This window comes from Lucilia cuprina, chromosome 2 (genome assembly GCF_022045245.1).
Source record: "Lucilia cuprina isolate Lc7/37 chromosome 2, ASM2204524v1, whole genome shotgun sequence".
In the NCBI taxonomy this organism is placed as follows: domain Eukaryota; kingdom Metazoa; phylum Arthropoda; class Insecta; order Diptera; family Calliphoridae; genus Lucilia; species Lucilia cuprina.
The window spans coordinates 3,140,181-3,156,193 of record NC_060950.1 but is presented as its reverse complement, the minus strand read 5'-3'; the positions used below and the strand labels follow the sequence as shown (position 1 = coordinate 3,156,193).

Sequence of the window (16,013 nt, the reverse complement as noted above, 5' to 3'; positions counted from 1 at the left end):
GGTCATTCTGTCTTAAAAAAAATTTACGTACATTAAAAAAGACGTGTCTGGAATATTTGTTGAAATTTTTTTTCATTCTTTTATATTTTCTATGTATTTTTTAGTTAGAAGACAAATATTTTACAATGTGTTTAATTTTTTTCGTTTAGATTTATTATAAAACTTCTCAAGAAATTCATTAAATTATTTACAGCAAAATTTTGTTTTTTTATTGGCCAATCAACACCAAATACCAAAATAAGGCTTTAAAGGATTTTGAAATAGTTCATATCATTCCCACATGCCTTGTCATCCATATCTACATATGTATATCATTACCCTTATTTAGAAATTTTCATCATGCTTGACAGTAGTTAATAGTTGGAGCAGTAGTAAAGAAAGAAAATGTAATAAATATTTTTATGGAGCAGTTTTTATTGGGACATTGGAAAGTTTTTGAACCTTTTTTCTGCTAATTTACATATAAAAATTAATTGTGTGAAATAATCAACAGGAGGAAGAGTTTCAAGTTTTCTTTTCAATATCAATGTTTTACTTTATTGTCCTTTATATTTATTTTACTTTTATATTAAAGTTTTTCGCCAAACCAAAATTAAGCATATTGTTATTGAAAACTTAGTTGGTTTTTAATGAAAATTGTCCAGTTTCAATAACAGGGTCATTTGTTTCTATTTTTAAATAAAAACTTTTTTCAATAAGAAAACTAATGTGTAAAGTTTTAGTTTCAGAAGAGAAAAAGGAGAAATATTGTTTGTTAAATATAAGAGAATTTTATCGAGACATAAATTAATTCAGTTGAAAACTATTGAACAGAAATAAATTTGTCTCTAGACTTGTTCGCTATTGACACGATCGGCTCTAGTTTTATTACTATACGTTTATAGTAAAGTAGTAAAGGATTTATATCTACACTATATGCAAGAGAAAAAGAAGTTAAATGAGTATCAAATGTTTTTTTTTTCGATCGAAATCGAATTTTTTATTTATTATACTTACATTTTAACATAATACTTAATAACAAATTCACTCGTAATTGATTTTTCCTACCAGATTAGCAAAATTAATCAAGTGTTCAGAGTTAATTACCAGAATAAAAACTCAAAACATTTAATTCAGCAAATCCCATGTTGGTTATTGGCTAGACTGTTGTATCAACATCAACTTTTAGTTCTTTTAACAAAATCAATTTCTTAATAATATTTAATATTCCCTCAAGACTCCATGTCTACAATTTAAATAGTTTGATGTGTATAAATCCTTGATTCAAATGCCAACATAATTTAACTATTAAATAGAAAGCAGCAGCAATTCATACCACACAGACAACAAATAAATCTGTAGTTGCTTGCTTTATTTTAATGGATAAATACAACATACAACACAGTATCTTATGGATTTCTGGCACATGTTGTATTTTTTCTTGTATTATTAAAGATACAACAATGTTTTAGTCACACATTTATTCAAAAATTTTACAACATAATGATGTCTTTTTGCTAAAAACAAACATTGGCAGTGTTTTCGTAAATTTATAGAAAGAAATATTTTACAAAATAAAATAAAACTCTTTTGACAAGAAAATGCAAACAGAATTCTTAATGAATTTTTACAATGAAATCACAAAGGACACTGCTGTCTCTAGTGTGATTTTCATACATACATATGTGCATACATGAGGGCAAATCTAATCTAGTGTGGCAAATATAAAATGTTTAAAATATATGAGGTGTTCGAAGCAAAATATGTGTCATCATTTGATTAAAGTATGAATTGTATTAAACTTTAAAATATTATCGCAGGAATTGCAAGGAGAAAAAAATATTAACTGTTTCCGTCCGGGAACGAACTGGGGGCCTTCCGCGTGTTAGGTAGATGTGATAACAACTACACCACGGGAACCGTTAGACTAATTGAAACGTTTTTAAATCTTGCTCGAAGGACCAATTACTACTTATGAAAGGAAGAGAAAAAAATCAGGATAAAAAATTGAATATGTTTCCGCCCGGGATCGAACCGGGGGCCTTCCGCGTGTTAGGCGGATGTGATAACCACTACACCACGGAAACAGTTACACTGCTTGTAAAAGCAATATTTATATTATTTCGCCCGGGACTGGCAAAAACCGTTGTACTGAACAACACGTTTTTAAATCTTGCTCTAAGGACTGATTCCTGCTTATGAAAGGACGAAGCTATTCAAATCGGGACAAAAAAAATTTAAATGTTTCCGCCCGGGATCGAACCGGGGGCCTTCCGCGTGTTAGGCGGATGTGATAACCACTACACCACGGAAACCATTAGACTGATAACAACGTTGTTAAATCTAGCTCGAAGGACAAATTCCTACTTACGAAAGGAAGAGATTGTTTAAAGCAGGACAAAAAATTGTATATGTTTCCGCCCGGGATCGAACCGGGGGCCTTCCGCGTGTTAGGCGGATGTGATAACCACTACACCACGGAAACCGTTAAAGAAAACGATTATCAATTGAAGCTCGAAGGACCACATCGTGTTTCCCAAGAAATGTTGAATTCAGAACAAAAAAATGAACATGTTTCCGCCCGGGATCGAACCGGGGGCCTTCCGCGTGTTAGGCGGATGTGATAACCACTACACCACGGAAACCGTTAAACATAACGATTACCAATTGTAGCTCGAAGGACCACATCCTGTTTCCCAAGAAATGTTAAATTCAGAACAAAAAGTTAACATGTTTCCGCCCGGGATCGAACCGGGGGCCTTCCGCGTGTTAGGCGGATGTGATAACCACTACACCACGGAAACAGATAATAATTCGGTAAATGAAATATAAAAATATATATGAACTACTTATAATGAAATATTTTTTCTTAACTAAATGAGAATTGTAGTGTTTCACCAAATATTTATAAAAAAATTATTTAAATCTACAAATACATATTTCAAAATAAATCTTATAAATTTAACAAAAGAGTTGTTACCAACATTTCACGACAATCAAATATAATGTAAGGAAGAAAAAATCCTCTTAAACGATTTATATTGATTCAATTTACCATAGACCGTCTGAACTTTTATTATTATTATTTGTTCAATAGACAATGACGTTTGCACTTTTGATATTATTTTTATGTTTTTCACAATTTAAACAAATCATGCATATGAAATATGCAAATAATGTAAAATATAATGAAATATGCAAAAAAGAAAAAGAAATAACTTTGTCTCCCTTTTGCTCGTATGAGCTATGATGACCAAGTATTCACACAATTACTCTTCCATTCATTCATTCATTCATTCATTCATTCCCTCACTCGGTAACATAAATCTGATTAACTGTAACGAATTATGTTTAATTTTATTTCATACATTTTGCCATCTGTCCATCGAATACAATTGATATGACAACAACGGTCGTTGAATGAATGCGATTATTACTGCTTTAACACTGGAACTAGTTTTTTTCTGTGTTTGTTATAATGATTGAATTTTTATTCTATTGTTGTCCAAGTTTTATGGTTTTTTAAAATACATACATGTCTTTTACTTTTTTTATGATGTACTTATGAGTGCATTGTCCAGTTTTATTTTTAATTTTTGGTAATGACGATTTAAAAATATGTTCAGTATTATTGTAAGTTAAATATAGATGTTTCCGTGGTGTAGTGGTTATCACATCCGCCTAACACGCGGAAGGCCCCCGGTTCGATCCCGGGCGGAAACATGAGCAATTTTTTGCCACATACATATTGATATATAATTCCAACTTGAAGCAGTGCAAAAAGAGGGTATTTTACTGTTAAAATTATTTGCAATTACTTTCGATATCTTAAAATTTTTGAAGAAAAAAAATAAATAAAATAAAAGAAAAATACAAAATTTTGTTTGGAAACAATGAAGAAATCGTTCTCCTCTGGAGAACTCCTCTGGACAAAGTTACAATAATTTGAGTAAAAAGCTGCTTAACCAAAATGTCCAACTTTGACCCTCTCTACTTCTTAACCGATAAAGTTGAAAATTTGTCTACTATCCAACAGTAATAACCTTAGTGCAAATTTCATCAAATTTTCTTTTTTCGTCCTGTCTTTCAAGAATATCAAGGGTAAGAAGTTATATTAAATTAATTTATTTTTAATGAAACAAACAAACAATACTTTTAATTCACACTAAACTTTGATTTTTTGAGTGAAAACCGAAAACTCCATTTTTTTTTTGCTAAACTAGAGAGGCTAGGGCCAAAACAATGAAAATCTGTGATCACATTTATTTCCTACTAAATTTCAATTTTTTTAATGAAAACCTAAAAGTCCATTTTCTGTCTAAACTAGAGGATCACTTTTATTTTCCACTAAAATTCGATTTTTTAATTGAAAACCTAAAAGTCCATTTTCTGGCAAAACTAGATGAGCTACACTAGAGGATATAGGATCAAAACGATGAAAATCTGTGATCACTCTTATTTCCTACTAAAATTCGATTTTTTGAATGAAAACCTAAAAGTCCATTTTCTGGCTACACTAGAGAAGCTAGGGCCAAAACAATGTAAATCTGTAATCACTTTTATTTCTCTATTTGAAAATAAAATTTGATTTTTTGTGAAAACCTAAGAGTCCATTTTCGAATATTATTTCACACTAGCATTCGGTTTTTTAAGTGAAAACCTAAAAGTCCATTTTCTGGCTAAACTAGAGGAACTAGGGCCAAAACAATTAAAATCTGTGATCACTTTTATTTCCTTCTAAAATTCGATTTTTTAAGTGAAAATCTAAAAGTCCATTTTCTGGCCAAACTAGAGGAGCTAGGGCCTAAACAATGAAAATCTGTGATCACTTTTATTTTCAACCAAAATTCGATTTTTTAGGTGAAAACCTAAAAGTCCATTTTCTAGCTAAACTAGAGGAGCTAGGGTCTAAACAATGAAAATCTGTGATCACTTTTATTTTCAACCAAAATTCGATTTTTTTAGTGAAAACCTTGAACTGAATCTTCTGGCCAAACTAGAGAAGCTAGGGCCAAAACAATGAAAATCTGAAATCACTTTTATTTCCTTCTAAAATTCGATTTTTTAATTGAAAATATAAAAGTTCATTTTCTGGCTAAACTAGAGGAGCTAGGGCCTAAACAAAGAAAATCTGTGATCACTTTTATTTTCAACCAAAATTCTATTTTTCAAGTGAAAACCTAAAAGTCCATTTTCTGGCTAAACTAGAGGAGCTAGGGCCTGAACAATGAAAATCTGTGATCACTTTTATTTTCAACCAAAATTCGATTTTTTAAGTGAAAACCTAAAACTTCATTTTCTGGCTAAACTAGAGGAGCTAGGGCCTGAACAATGAAAATCTGTGATCACTTTTATTTTCAACCAAAATTCGATTTTTTATGTGAAAACCTAAAACATCATTTTCTGGCTAAACTAGAGGAGCTAGGGCCAAAACAATGAATATCTGTGATCACTTTTATTTCCTACCAAAATTCAATTTCGTTAAGTGAAAACCTAAAACTTTATTTTCTGGCTAAACTAGAGGAGCTAGGGCCAAAACAATGAATATCTGTGATCACTTTATTTCCTTCTAAAATTATAAATAAATTTTCTACTATTTTTCGATTTTTTTTTTTTGTGAAAATCTAAAAGTGGATTTTTTGGAGAAACTAGAGGAGCTAGGGCCAAAACAATGAAAATCTGTGATCACTTTTATATCCTACCAAAGTTCGATTGCTTTAAGTGAAAACTTAAAACTTCATTTTCTGGCTAAACTAGAGGAGCTAGTGCCAAAACAATGAAAATCTGTGATCACTTTTATTCCAACTAAAATTCGATTTTTTAAGTAAAAACATAAAAATCCATTTTCTGGCTAAACTAGAGGAGCTAGTGTCAAAACAATGAAAATCTGTGATCACTTTTATTTCGCACTTAAGTTCGATATTTTGAGTGCAAACCAAATGTCCATATTCTGGCTAAACTAGAGGAGCTATGGCCAAAACAATGAAAATATGTGATCACTTTTATTTCCTTCTAAAATTCGATTTTTTGAGTGAAAACCTAATAGTCCATTTTGTGGCTAAACTAGAGGAGCTAGGCCCAAAACAATGACAATCTGTGATCACGTTTATTTCGCACCAAAGTTCGATATTTTGAGTGCAAACCAAAAGTCCATTTTCTGGCCAAACTAGAGGAGCTAGGGCCAAAACAATGAAAATCTGTGATCATTTTTATTTCCTACCAAAAATCAATTTCTTTAAGTGAAAACCTAAAAGTCCATTTTGTGGCTAAACTAGAGGAGCTAGGGCCTAAACAATGAAAATCTGTGATCACTTTTATTTTCAACCAAAATTCGATTTTTTAAGTGAAAACCTAAAACTCCATTTTCTGGCTTAGCTAGAGGAGCTAGGGCCAATGAAAATCTGTGACCACTTTAATTATCTTCTAAAATTCGATTTTTAAGTGAATATCTAAAAGTCAATTTTCTGGCTAAACTATAGGAGCTAGGGCCAAAACAATGAAAATCTGGGTTAACTTTTATTTTCAACCAATATTCGATTTCTTAAGTGAAAACCTAAAAGTCCATTTTCTGGCTAAACTAGAGCAGCTAGGGCAAAAACAATGAAAATCTGTGATTACTTTTATTTCTCACTAAAATTCCATTTTTTGAGTGAAAATCTAAAACTTCAATTTCTGGCTAAACTAGAGGAGCTAGGGCCTAAACAATGAAGATCTGTGATCACTTTTATTTTTAACCAAAATTCGATTTTTTAAGTGAAAACCTAAAAGTCCATTTTCTGCATAAACTAGAGGAGCCAGGGCCAAAACAATGAAAATCTGTAATCACTTTTATTTTCAACCAAAATTCGATTTTTTAAGTGAAAAATTAAAAGTCCATTTTCTGGCTAAACTAGAGGAGCTAGGGCCAAAACAATAAAAATCTGTGATCACTTTTATTTCCTTTAAAATTCGATTTTTTAAGTGAAAATCTAAAAGTCCATTTTCTGGCTAAACTAGAGGAGCTAGGGCTAAAACAATGAAAATCTGTGATCACTTTTATTTCTTACCAAAATTCGATTTATTTAAGTGAAATCCTAAAACTTCAATTTCTGGCTAAACTAGAGGAGCTAGGGCATAAAAAATGAAAATCTGTGATCACTTTATTTTCAACCAAAATTCGATTTTTTAAGTGAAATCCTAAAAGTCCATTTTCTGGCTAAACTAGAGAAGCTAGGGCCAAAACACTGAAAATCTGTGATCACTTTTATTTCCTACCAAAATTCGATTTCTTTAAGTGAAAACCTAGAACTTCATTTTCTGGCTAAACTAGAGGAGCTAGGACCAAAACAATCAAAATCTGTGATCACTATTATTTCCTTCTAAAATACGATTTTTTAAGTGAAAATCTAAAAGTCCATTTTCTGGCTAAACTAGGCCCTAGGCTAGTCTAGGCCCTGAACAATGAAAATCTGTGATCACTTTTATTTTCAACCAAAATTCGATTTTTTAAGTGAAAACCTATAACTTCATTTTCTGACCTAAAACTTAATTTTCTGGCTAAACTAGAGGAGCTAGGGCCAAAACAATGAAAATCTGTGATCACTTTTATTTCTCACAAAAATTTCATTTTTTGAGTGAAAACCTTAAAGTCCATTTTCTGGCTAAACTAGAGGAGCTAGGGCCAAAACAATGTAAATCTTTGATCACTTTTATATTCACCCGAAATTTGATTTTTTGAAGTGAAAACCTTAAACTGCATTTTCTGGCTAAACAAAAGGAGCTAGGGCCAAAGCAATGAAAATCTGTGATCACTTTTATTTCCAACTAAATTTCGATTTATTGAGTGCAAACCAAAAGTTCATTTTCTAGCTAAACTAGAGGAGCTAGGGCCAAAACAATGAAAATCTGTGATCATTTTTATTTCCTACCAAAATTCGATTTCTTTAAGTGAAAACCTAAAACTTCATTTTCTGGCTAAACTAGAGGAGCTAGGAACTAAACAATGAAAATCTGTGACTACTATTATTTTTAACCAAAATTCGATTTTTTAAGTGAAAACATAAAAATCGATTTCTTTAAGTGAAAACATAAAAGTTCATTTTCTGGCTAAACTAGAGGAGCTAGGGCAAAAACAATGAAAATCTGTGATCACTTTTATTTTCAACCAAAATTCGATTTTTTAAGTGAAAATCTAAAAGTCCATTTTCTGGCTAAACTAGAGAAGCTAGGGCCAAAACTATAAAAATCTGTGATCACTTTTATTTCCTACCAAAATTCGATTTATTTCAGTGAAATCCTAAAACTTCATTTTCTGGCTAAACTAGAGGAGCTAGGGCAAAAACAATGAAAATCTGTGATCACTTTTATTTTCAACCAAAATTCGATTTCTTTAAGTGAAAACCTAAAAGTACATTTTCTGGGTAAACTAGAGGAGCTAGGGCCAAAACAATGAAAATCTGTGATCACTTTTATTTCCTTCTAAAATTCGATTTTTTAAGTGAAAATCTCAAAGTCCATTTTCTGGCTAAACTAGAGGAGCTAGGGCATAAACAATGAAAATCTGTGATCACTTTTATTTTCAACCAAAATTCCATTTTTTTAGTGAAAACCTAAAACTTCATTTTCTGGCTAAACTAGAGGAGCTAGGACCAAAACAATGAAAATCTGTGATCACTTTTATTTCCTTCTAAAATTCGATTTTTTAAGTGAAAATCTAAAAGTCCATTTTCTGGCCAAACTAGAGGAGCTAGGGCCTAAACAATGAAAATCTGTGATCACTTTTATTTTCAACCAAAAAAGAAAATCTGTGATCTTTCTCTTTTATTTCTTCTATTATTTCCTTTAAAATTCGATTTTTTAAGTGATAACCTAAAAGTCCATTTTCTGGCTAAACTAGAGGAGCTACGGCCAATACAACGAAAACCTGTGATCACTTTTATTTCCTTCTAAAATTCGATTTTTTAAGTGAAAATCTAAAAGTCCATTTTCTGGCTAAACTAGAGGAGCTAGGTCCAAAACAATGAAAATCTGTGATCACTTTTATTTCCTACCAAATTTCGATTTCTTTAAGTGAAAACCTAAAACTTCATTTTCTGGCTAAACTAGAGGAACTAAAGCCAAAACAATTAAAATCTGTGATCACTTTTATTTCCTTTTAAAATTCGATTTTTTAAGTGAAAATCTAAAAGTTCATTTTCTGGCTAAACTAGAGGAGCTAGGGCCTGAACAATGAAAATCTGTGATCACTTTTATTTTCAACCAAAATTCCATTTTTTAAGTGAAAACCTAAAACTTCATTTTCTGGCTAAACTAGAGGAGCTAGGAACTAAACAATGAAAATCTGTGACTACTATTATTTTTAACCAAAATTCGATTTTTTAAGTGAAAACCTAAAACTTCATTTTCTGGCTAAACTAGAGGAGCTAGAGCCAAAACAATGAAAATCTGTGATCACATTTATTTCCTGTTAAAATTCGATTTCTTTGAGTGAAAACCTAAAACTTCATGTTCTGGCTAAACTAGAGGAGCTAGAGCCAAAACAATGAAAATCTGTGATCACTTTTATTTCCTACCAAAATTCTATTTCTTTAAGTGAAAACCTAAAACTTCATTTTCTGACTAAACTAGAGGAGCTAGGGCCAAAACAATGAAAATCTGTGATCACTTTTATTTCCTACCAAAATTCGATTTCTTTAAGTGAAAACCTAAAAGTCCATTTTCTGGCTAAACTAGAGAAGCTAGAGCCAAAACAATGAAAATCTGTGATCACTTTTATTTCCTACAAAAATTCGACTTTTTAGTGAAAATTTAAAAATCCATTTTCTGGCCAAACTAGAAATGAAAACCTAAAAGTCCATTTTCTGGCTAAACTACAGTCCATTTTCTGGCTAGGGCCAAAACAATGAAAATATGTGATCACTTTTATATCCTACCAAAGTTCGATTGCTTTAAGTGAAAACTTAAAACTTCATTTTCTGGCTAAACTAGAGGAGCTAGTGCCAAAACAATGAAAATCTGTGATCACTTTTATTCCAACTAAAATTCGATTTTTTAAGTAAAAACATAAAAATCCATTTTCTGGCTAAACTAGAGGAGCTAGTGTCAAAACAATGAAAATCTGTGATCACTTTTATTTCGCACTTAAGTTCGATATTTTGAGTGCAAACCAAAGGTCCATTTTCTGGCTAAACTAGAGGAGCTATGGCCAAAACAATGAAAATCTGTGATCACTATTATTTCTTACGATTTTTTTAGTGAAAACCTAAAACTCCATTTTCTGGCTAAACTAGATAAAAATCTGTGATTACTTTAATTTCTCACTAAAATTCGATTTTTTTAATGAAAACCTAAAAGTCCATATTCTGACTATACTATTTATCAGTTTTATTACCTACCAAAATTCAATATTTTTTAAGTTAAAACCTTAAACTCCATAAAAAAACATATAAATAAATTTTCTGGCTAAACTAGAGAAGCTAGGTCTTCTGCCACTCTGGCGGTACCCCAAATGCCGGTTGGAGCCACTTGAAAATTCCTTAGGTTTTTGCAAATTTGATGTTTTGGGCTACTTTTACTCTCGTGATACTGCAGGTCATATATTCCTGATGTGTGTGTGTTTTTTTTTTTTTTTTTTTTTTCATTTGAATATTTTATATTTTATCACCATTTTTAATGAGTATACTATTATACGTATTTGACGAATGTGTTTGGGACGTATTTGGCAGACGAATAACTTCACACCGTTAATAATATCTTACTCCGAAAATTTTGCATAATACTCTTGACGTTTTTGGTTGCAAGTATCCAGCCGGATATATATCTGATAATATTTTTTCCCCTATCTAATATCTTTAACTATTTCTAATACTTTTCCCTACTTTTATTCTAAAAAATCCTTTTGTGTTTCCGCCCGGGATCGAACCGGGGGCCTTCCGCGTGTTAGGCGGATGTGATAACCACTACACCACGGAAACTGTATTTTAATGAGTTTAAAACTTATGAATTTAAATTTGAAAATTTTTTCGTCCCATGTTTATTTTAAAACAATTTCTGATAAATTCATTAAATATATGTTTCCGTGGTGTAGTGGTTATCACATCCGCCTAACACGCGGAAGGCCCCCGGTTCGATCCCGGGCGGAAACAGTTCATATTTTACTCTGCAACAAAATTTGTTGTTAACTGTTATTGTTAAAATATATAGAATCTTATCCATAAACATTAATCAAAGGTTTGGAAAGGTTTAAAAATTTCTTCTATAAGCCATTGATAAATGTATGTACATCAATAAGGCCTATCGTTTTAATAGTTGTAGGACCTCCAGTAATGATTTCAACCTGACGATTTTGTTTATCTAACGGTTTCCGTGGTGTAGTGGTTATCACATCCGCCTAACACGCGGAAGGCCCCCGGTTCGATCCCGGGCGGAAACATTACTCTTTTTTCTTAACATTTTTACTTTTGCAGTAAATATCAAAACTAAAAAACCTTGCTAAATATTGTTTTAAACATAAAGTTTTTAATATTATTTGTGCCCAAAATATCTACATAAAAAAATTGTGGAAAACATATGAGGTTGCTAACAAGTGATATATTAATTTTTCTATTTAGCTGTCGCGGTTAAAAATAGTGAAAAAGTGTTGAAACCACAAATTATGCTTAAAAACACAAAACATGTGGGCACCATAATTTTAGATTTGTTTTAAAAATTTTACACATAAACCAAAAGGGAGCCGACCCACTGACATATTTTTCATAATAAATACAAAATATAACTCATAAAAAGTGTTGTGTTTTAAGTTTGGGATCTACTAACTAGAGTTGAGTGTAGTTGAGTTGTGGCTAAATGTAATACAGAATTAATTTATATGTGAAAAAAAAAATGAGAAATTTATAAAATTCTGAAAATTTTGCACTAAAGAGTTAAACATCCCTAAAGTCTAATTTAACTAATTGTTGTTAATGAAATTATGTTGGTATGATGTAAATGTGTTCTTTTTAATGTGCAGGTTTTTTTTAATACTTATGATAAAATAAATATTTTTATTTTTATAATAACTACAGACAAATAAAACAAACAATTATGATTTAATGATTTTTATTTTATCATAAATTATTTATTTGAAATAAGTAATTTATAATTGATTTTATTATTCGTACATGGTTAACATAACCTTTTTTAATTTCCTTTAAAAAAAATTTTTTTTTCAAAAATAGTTTTGATTTCGTGTTATAAATTATTAATAAAATATACGCCTACTAACTAAAGCCATAAACTAACTATCAATTGATTTGTGTTTTTTCTCTCTATTATTTGCTTCCCCAGACATTTTTCTACTTTTACTTTAGTACTTGTGTGTCTTTGTCTCCCTCAACCCAAAAACGTATTTTTTAGTTGTGGCACGTACTTGATTAAAACAAATCAATTACATGTTACAGCAACTTTTTGATTGATTTATTTGTATAAAAAGTTAATTTGTCTTAAACTGACACCAAATGGTAAAAAATTACATCCCACAAGAATAAAATAAATTGTTAAGGGGAATTTGTGTAGGGTAAAACTGGCATTTTAGTTAAAATCTTAAAACAATTATACAGCTATAGATGATTTTTTAAAATTACCTTTTCAACAAAAACCAAGTAATATGTGAAACTAAACTTTTCCTATTACGATATAGTTCAGTTCCATCTCAAAAAAAAACTTTGTCCATTAATATATTTTATTAAAAATATTTTTATTTTACTTTAACTAAACATTTCGTAATTAAAAATATTTATTAAAATAAATATATCATTACTTAAAATCTAAAATCTTACCCCTATAACCAAAATGCCAAAAATCTTACTTTTTTCCTAACCCACACAGAAATAACAACAAAAATACAATATTTTTAATTCAAATTCAATTCAAATTAAATGTCATATGAAAATTCCTTCATCAGGAGTAATTTTCTTTTTTTTAGCCATACAAACATATATGGTTTTATTTATTTTTGCCAGGAAACGGATACAGAACAGAGTTACGTTCTACACATAAGAAGTGCATGTTAAACCCACATAGGGAAATTAAAAAAATAGAAATGTTGCTGTTTCATTGTTTTTTTCCTATGACAAAAATTGAGGGCAAAGCCCAGAACAAAATCAAAATAATAATAAAAATACTTTTCTTCTAGTAAAATAAGAAAGTAAATGTAATAACCAACTCCCTGCCACATGAATGTACACAAGGTATTTCTAACGATTTGCAAGTATTTATGAATTTCTTCTCTTTTTTTTTTGTATTGTGTTGGTATTGTAATAAAAACGGAACAAATAAATAAAAAATACATTCTACGTAGAAGTTGTTAGATTCTTAAGAATGACATCATCATTGTTATACTCCTTGTTATATGATGCAACTTATTCTTGTGACAGTGTTATTTGTTGTTATTATTTTTACAAGTGTTCAAGTGGAAATAGAGATTTGTTGTGAATTTTTCATCTCATATTGCAAATGAAAATGTAAATTTTTTAAGCCAAAGGATATAAATGTAGAAAAATATTTTGTTTATTTGTTGTTGCTTTTTGTATTAAACATAAGATTACATTAAATAACAATTTTCTTAATAGAAAATATTAAATATTCATACTATTCAGAAAAATCTTACATTCAAAAGTAATGAGTTAAAATGTTCTAGTCACTGCACCACTGCTTAGCTAGACTATAGTCTAGTCTATAGTCTAGTCTATAGTCTAGTCTATAGTCTAGTCTATAGTCCAGTCTATAGACTAGTCTATAGTCTAGTCTATAGTCCAGTCTATAGTCTAGTCTATAGTCTAGTCTATAGTCCAGTCTTTAGTCTAGTCTATAGTCTAGTTTATAGTCTAGTCTATAGTCTAGTCTATAGTCTAGTCTATAGTCTAGTTTATAGTCTAGTGTATAGTCTAGTCTATAGTCTAGTCTATAGTCTAGTCTATAGTCTAGTCTATAGTCTAGTCTATAGTCTAGTCTATAGTCTAGTCTATAGTCTAGTCTATAGTCTAGTCTATAGTCTAGTCTATAGTCTAGTGTGATGCCTTATTATATTACAACTTTTAGGATACAGTTTTCTAAAAAGGAAAACTGAAAAAATACTTATTGTTCAATCAGATAATATCCTATATACTATACTTTTAATAATAATGTTATTGTTAAATTCAACTTAGTAATTATTTTTTAAATACTACCAAAAATGTAGTCAAACCCCTTGAAAAAAAAAACAACACAAAATGTTTAGTATCTTATAAAACAGATCTTGCAATATATAAAAATTTTTAGTTTAATTATCTTATTTCCTCATTGTTTTACATTAAATTCATATCCTTGAAATATTATGACACTGCAGTTAATGACCTTAGCCTTTTAAAAAAATTATATTAAATGCAATTTTTAAAGAATCTCTCTTTCTACTCGTTCTTTATGTTTATTTCAATGCAAACATTTAGCTTGTTTTTTTATTGCCGCAAGGCTTCGTACACCCTACATTACATTTTTTGAGATGGTAAGTTCTTTGTTAAATTTGCAATAAAAGTTATTTCGATTAAAAACTTTGCAAAACTTTACAGTTAATATTAGTCATAATTATTTCATACTCATGCAATATACCGATCAGCACTTTTAAGATCCTCCAAAGTCTGCTAGGATCACACTCTTACTTTTATAAGAAAATATTAAAATTAAACAACATTAAAAAAGAGAATCCACCTGCTGCCAGTTAAATTTTTTTAGTATTTAACAAAATTGTTTGTTAAAACTGATGACGATAACAACGTTCATTTTGGCATTGTTGACATCAAAACAAAAGCCAAAGGTTGACGCCGCAAACCAATGTAAAAAAATTGTTTTCCTTTTTATTTGTTTTTATAATTTTTCTTTTGGTGTTTTCTGTAAAATAAACAAAAAATAATTAAAAATACCAAAAGAAAGAGTAAAGTGCATAAAAATAATGAAAATAAATTAAATGTCATTTTAGAGTAATTTTCGTACAATTTCATCTCTTTTGTTAGTTTTTCTACAATTTTTTTATTCCTTAATGCTACACTTCAATTTCTATAGAAAAATGTCAAATTTCAACTGCTACTTCTACTCTAATGGCTACCAACTGGCCGTCTGTACTTAACCAATTTGTAAGATAACTCTCTACTGTTTATACAATATTTATTAGTATGTCGTATCTTTACACTAGTTGTGGTAACATTGCAACTACTTTTAACTGTATAAGACAAGGTAAAGGATGCTGCTGCTGTTCCAAAGTTTTGATATTGTCTTTAATAGTTAAGTTACTTAAAGTTTACAGCCTTTTGGTGTACAAGTAGGAGCATAAGACAATGACATCTGTTGTGTCATGTTTAACAACAACAGAGTCGAACCAACCGAACGAATGAACCTTCAGTCAGGCACAACAATGACTGCCAACCAGCCAGTCAGCAAACACGACAGTCAACGTAAGTCAAGTTTATGCACTTTTTGTTTTCACAATTATTGTTGCTGACTTACTAAGCAATTTTTGTTTTTGCTTTTTTTCTTTGAACTTTAGTTACCCGGTAGTTTTGGAAATTTATACCTTTCCATTTTTCGAACTATTATAGGATTTACTAGTCTCCGTACTTTGGTATACTACAAAATTCTCTATATTCAATATAAAATTATTCACAAAAATAGATCCGAACTAGCACTGTACTAGAACTGAACTAGAACTGAACTAGAACTGAACTAGAACTGAACTAGAACTGAACTAGAACTGAACTAGAACTGAACTAGAACTGAACTAGAACTGAACTAGAACTGAACTAGAACTGAACTAGAACTGAATTAGAACTGAACTAGAACTGAACTAGAACTGAACTAGAACTGAACTAGAACTGAATTAGAACTGAACTAGTACTGAACTAGAACAAAACTAGACGCTATCTGAACCTGTTTCATGTAATACAGGGTATTTTTCTTAAATGCCTAAAATGAAAAAAAAAACAAACAAATGTTCAAACCATAAATGTTGTAATCAAAATACATAGTTATTTTAAGTATCTGGTGGTTAC

General features: G+C 30.1%; 1 long non-coding RNA gene and 9 other non-coding genes across 10 annotated transcripts in view; 4 read left to right on the top strand and 6 right to left on the bottom strand.

Moving 5' to 3' along the window:
• Positions 1-16,013, top strand: part of LOC124420729 — a 53,735-nt gene that overhangs the window by 36,109 nt on the left and 1,613 nt on the right. The window lies entirely within an intron of this gene.
• Positions 1,994-2,066, bottom strand: Trnav-aac. The gene has a single exon. It is a non-coding gene; the product is annotated as a tRNA-Val (tRNA).
• On the bottom strand, positions 2,222-2,294 carry Trnav-aac. The gene has a single exon. It is a non-coding gene; the product is annotated as a tRNA-Val (tRNA).
• On the bottom strand, positions 2,392-2,464 carry Trnav-aac. The gene has a single exon. It is a non-coding gene; the product is annotated as a tRNA-Val (tRNA).
• On the bottom strand, positions 2,552-2,624 carry Trnav-aac. The gene has a single exon. It is a non-coding gene; the product is annotated as a tRNA-Val (tRNA).
• On the bottom strand, positions 2,711-2,783 carry Trnav-aac. The gene has a single exon. It is a non-coding gene; the product is annotated as a tRNA-Val (tRNA).
• On the top strand, positions 3,630-3,702 carry Trnav-aac. The gene has a single exon. It is a non-coding gene; the product is annotated as a tRNA-Val (tRNA).
• On the bottom strand, positions 10,859-10,931 carry Trnav-aac. Its single transcript has one exon. It is a non-coding gene; the product is annotated as a tRNA-Val (tRNA).
• On the top strand, positions 11,030-11,102 carry Trnav-aac. The gene has a single exon. It is a non-coding gene; the product is annotated as a tRNA-Val (tRNA).
• On the top strand, positions 11,317-11,389 carry Trnav-aac. Its single transcript has one exon. It is a non-coding gene; the product is annotated as a tRNA-Val (tRNA).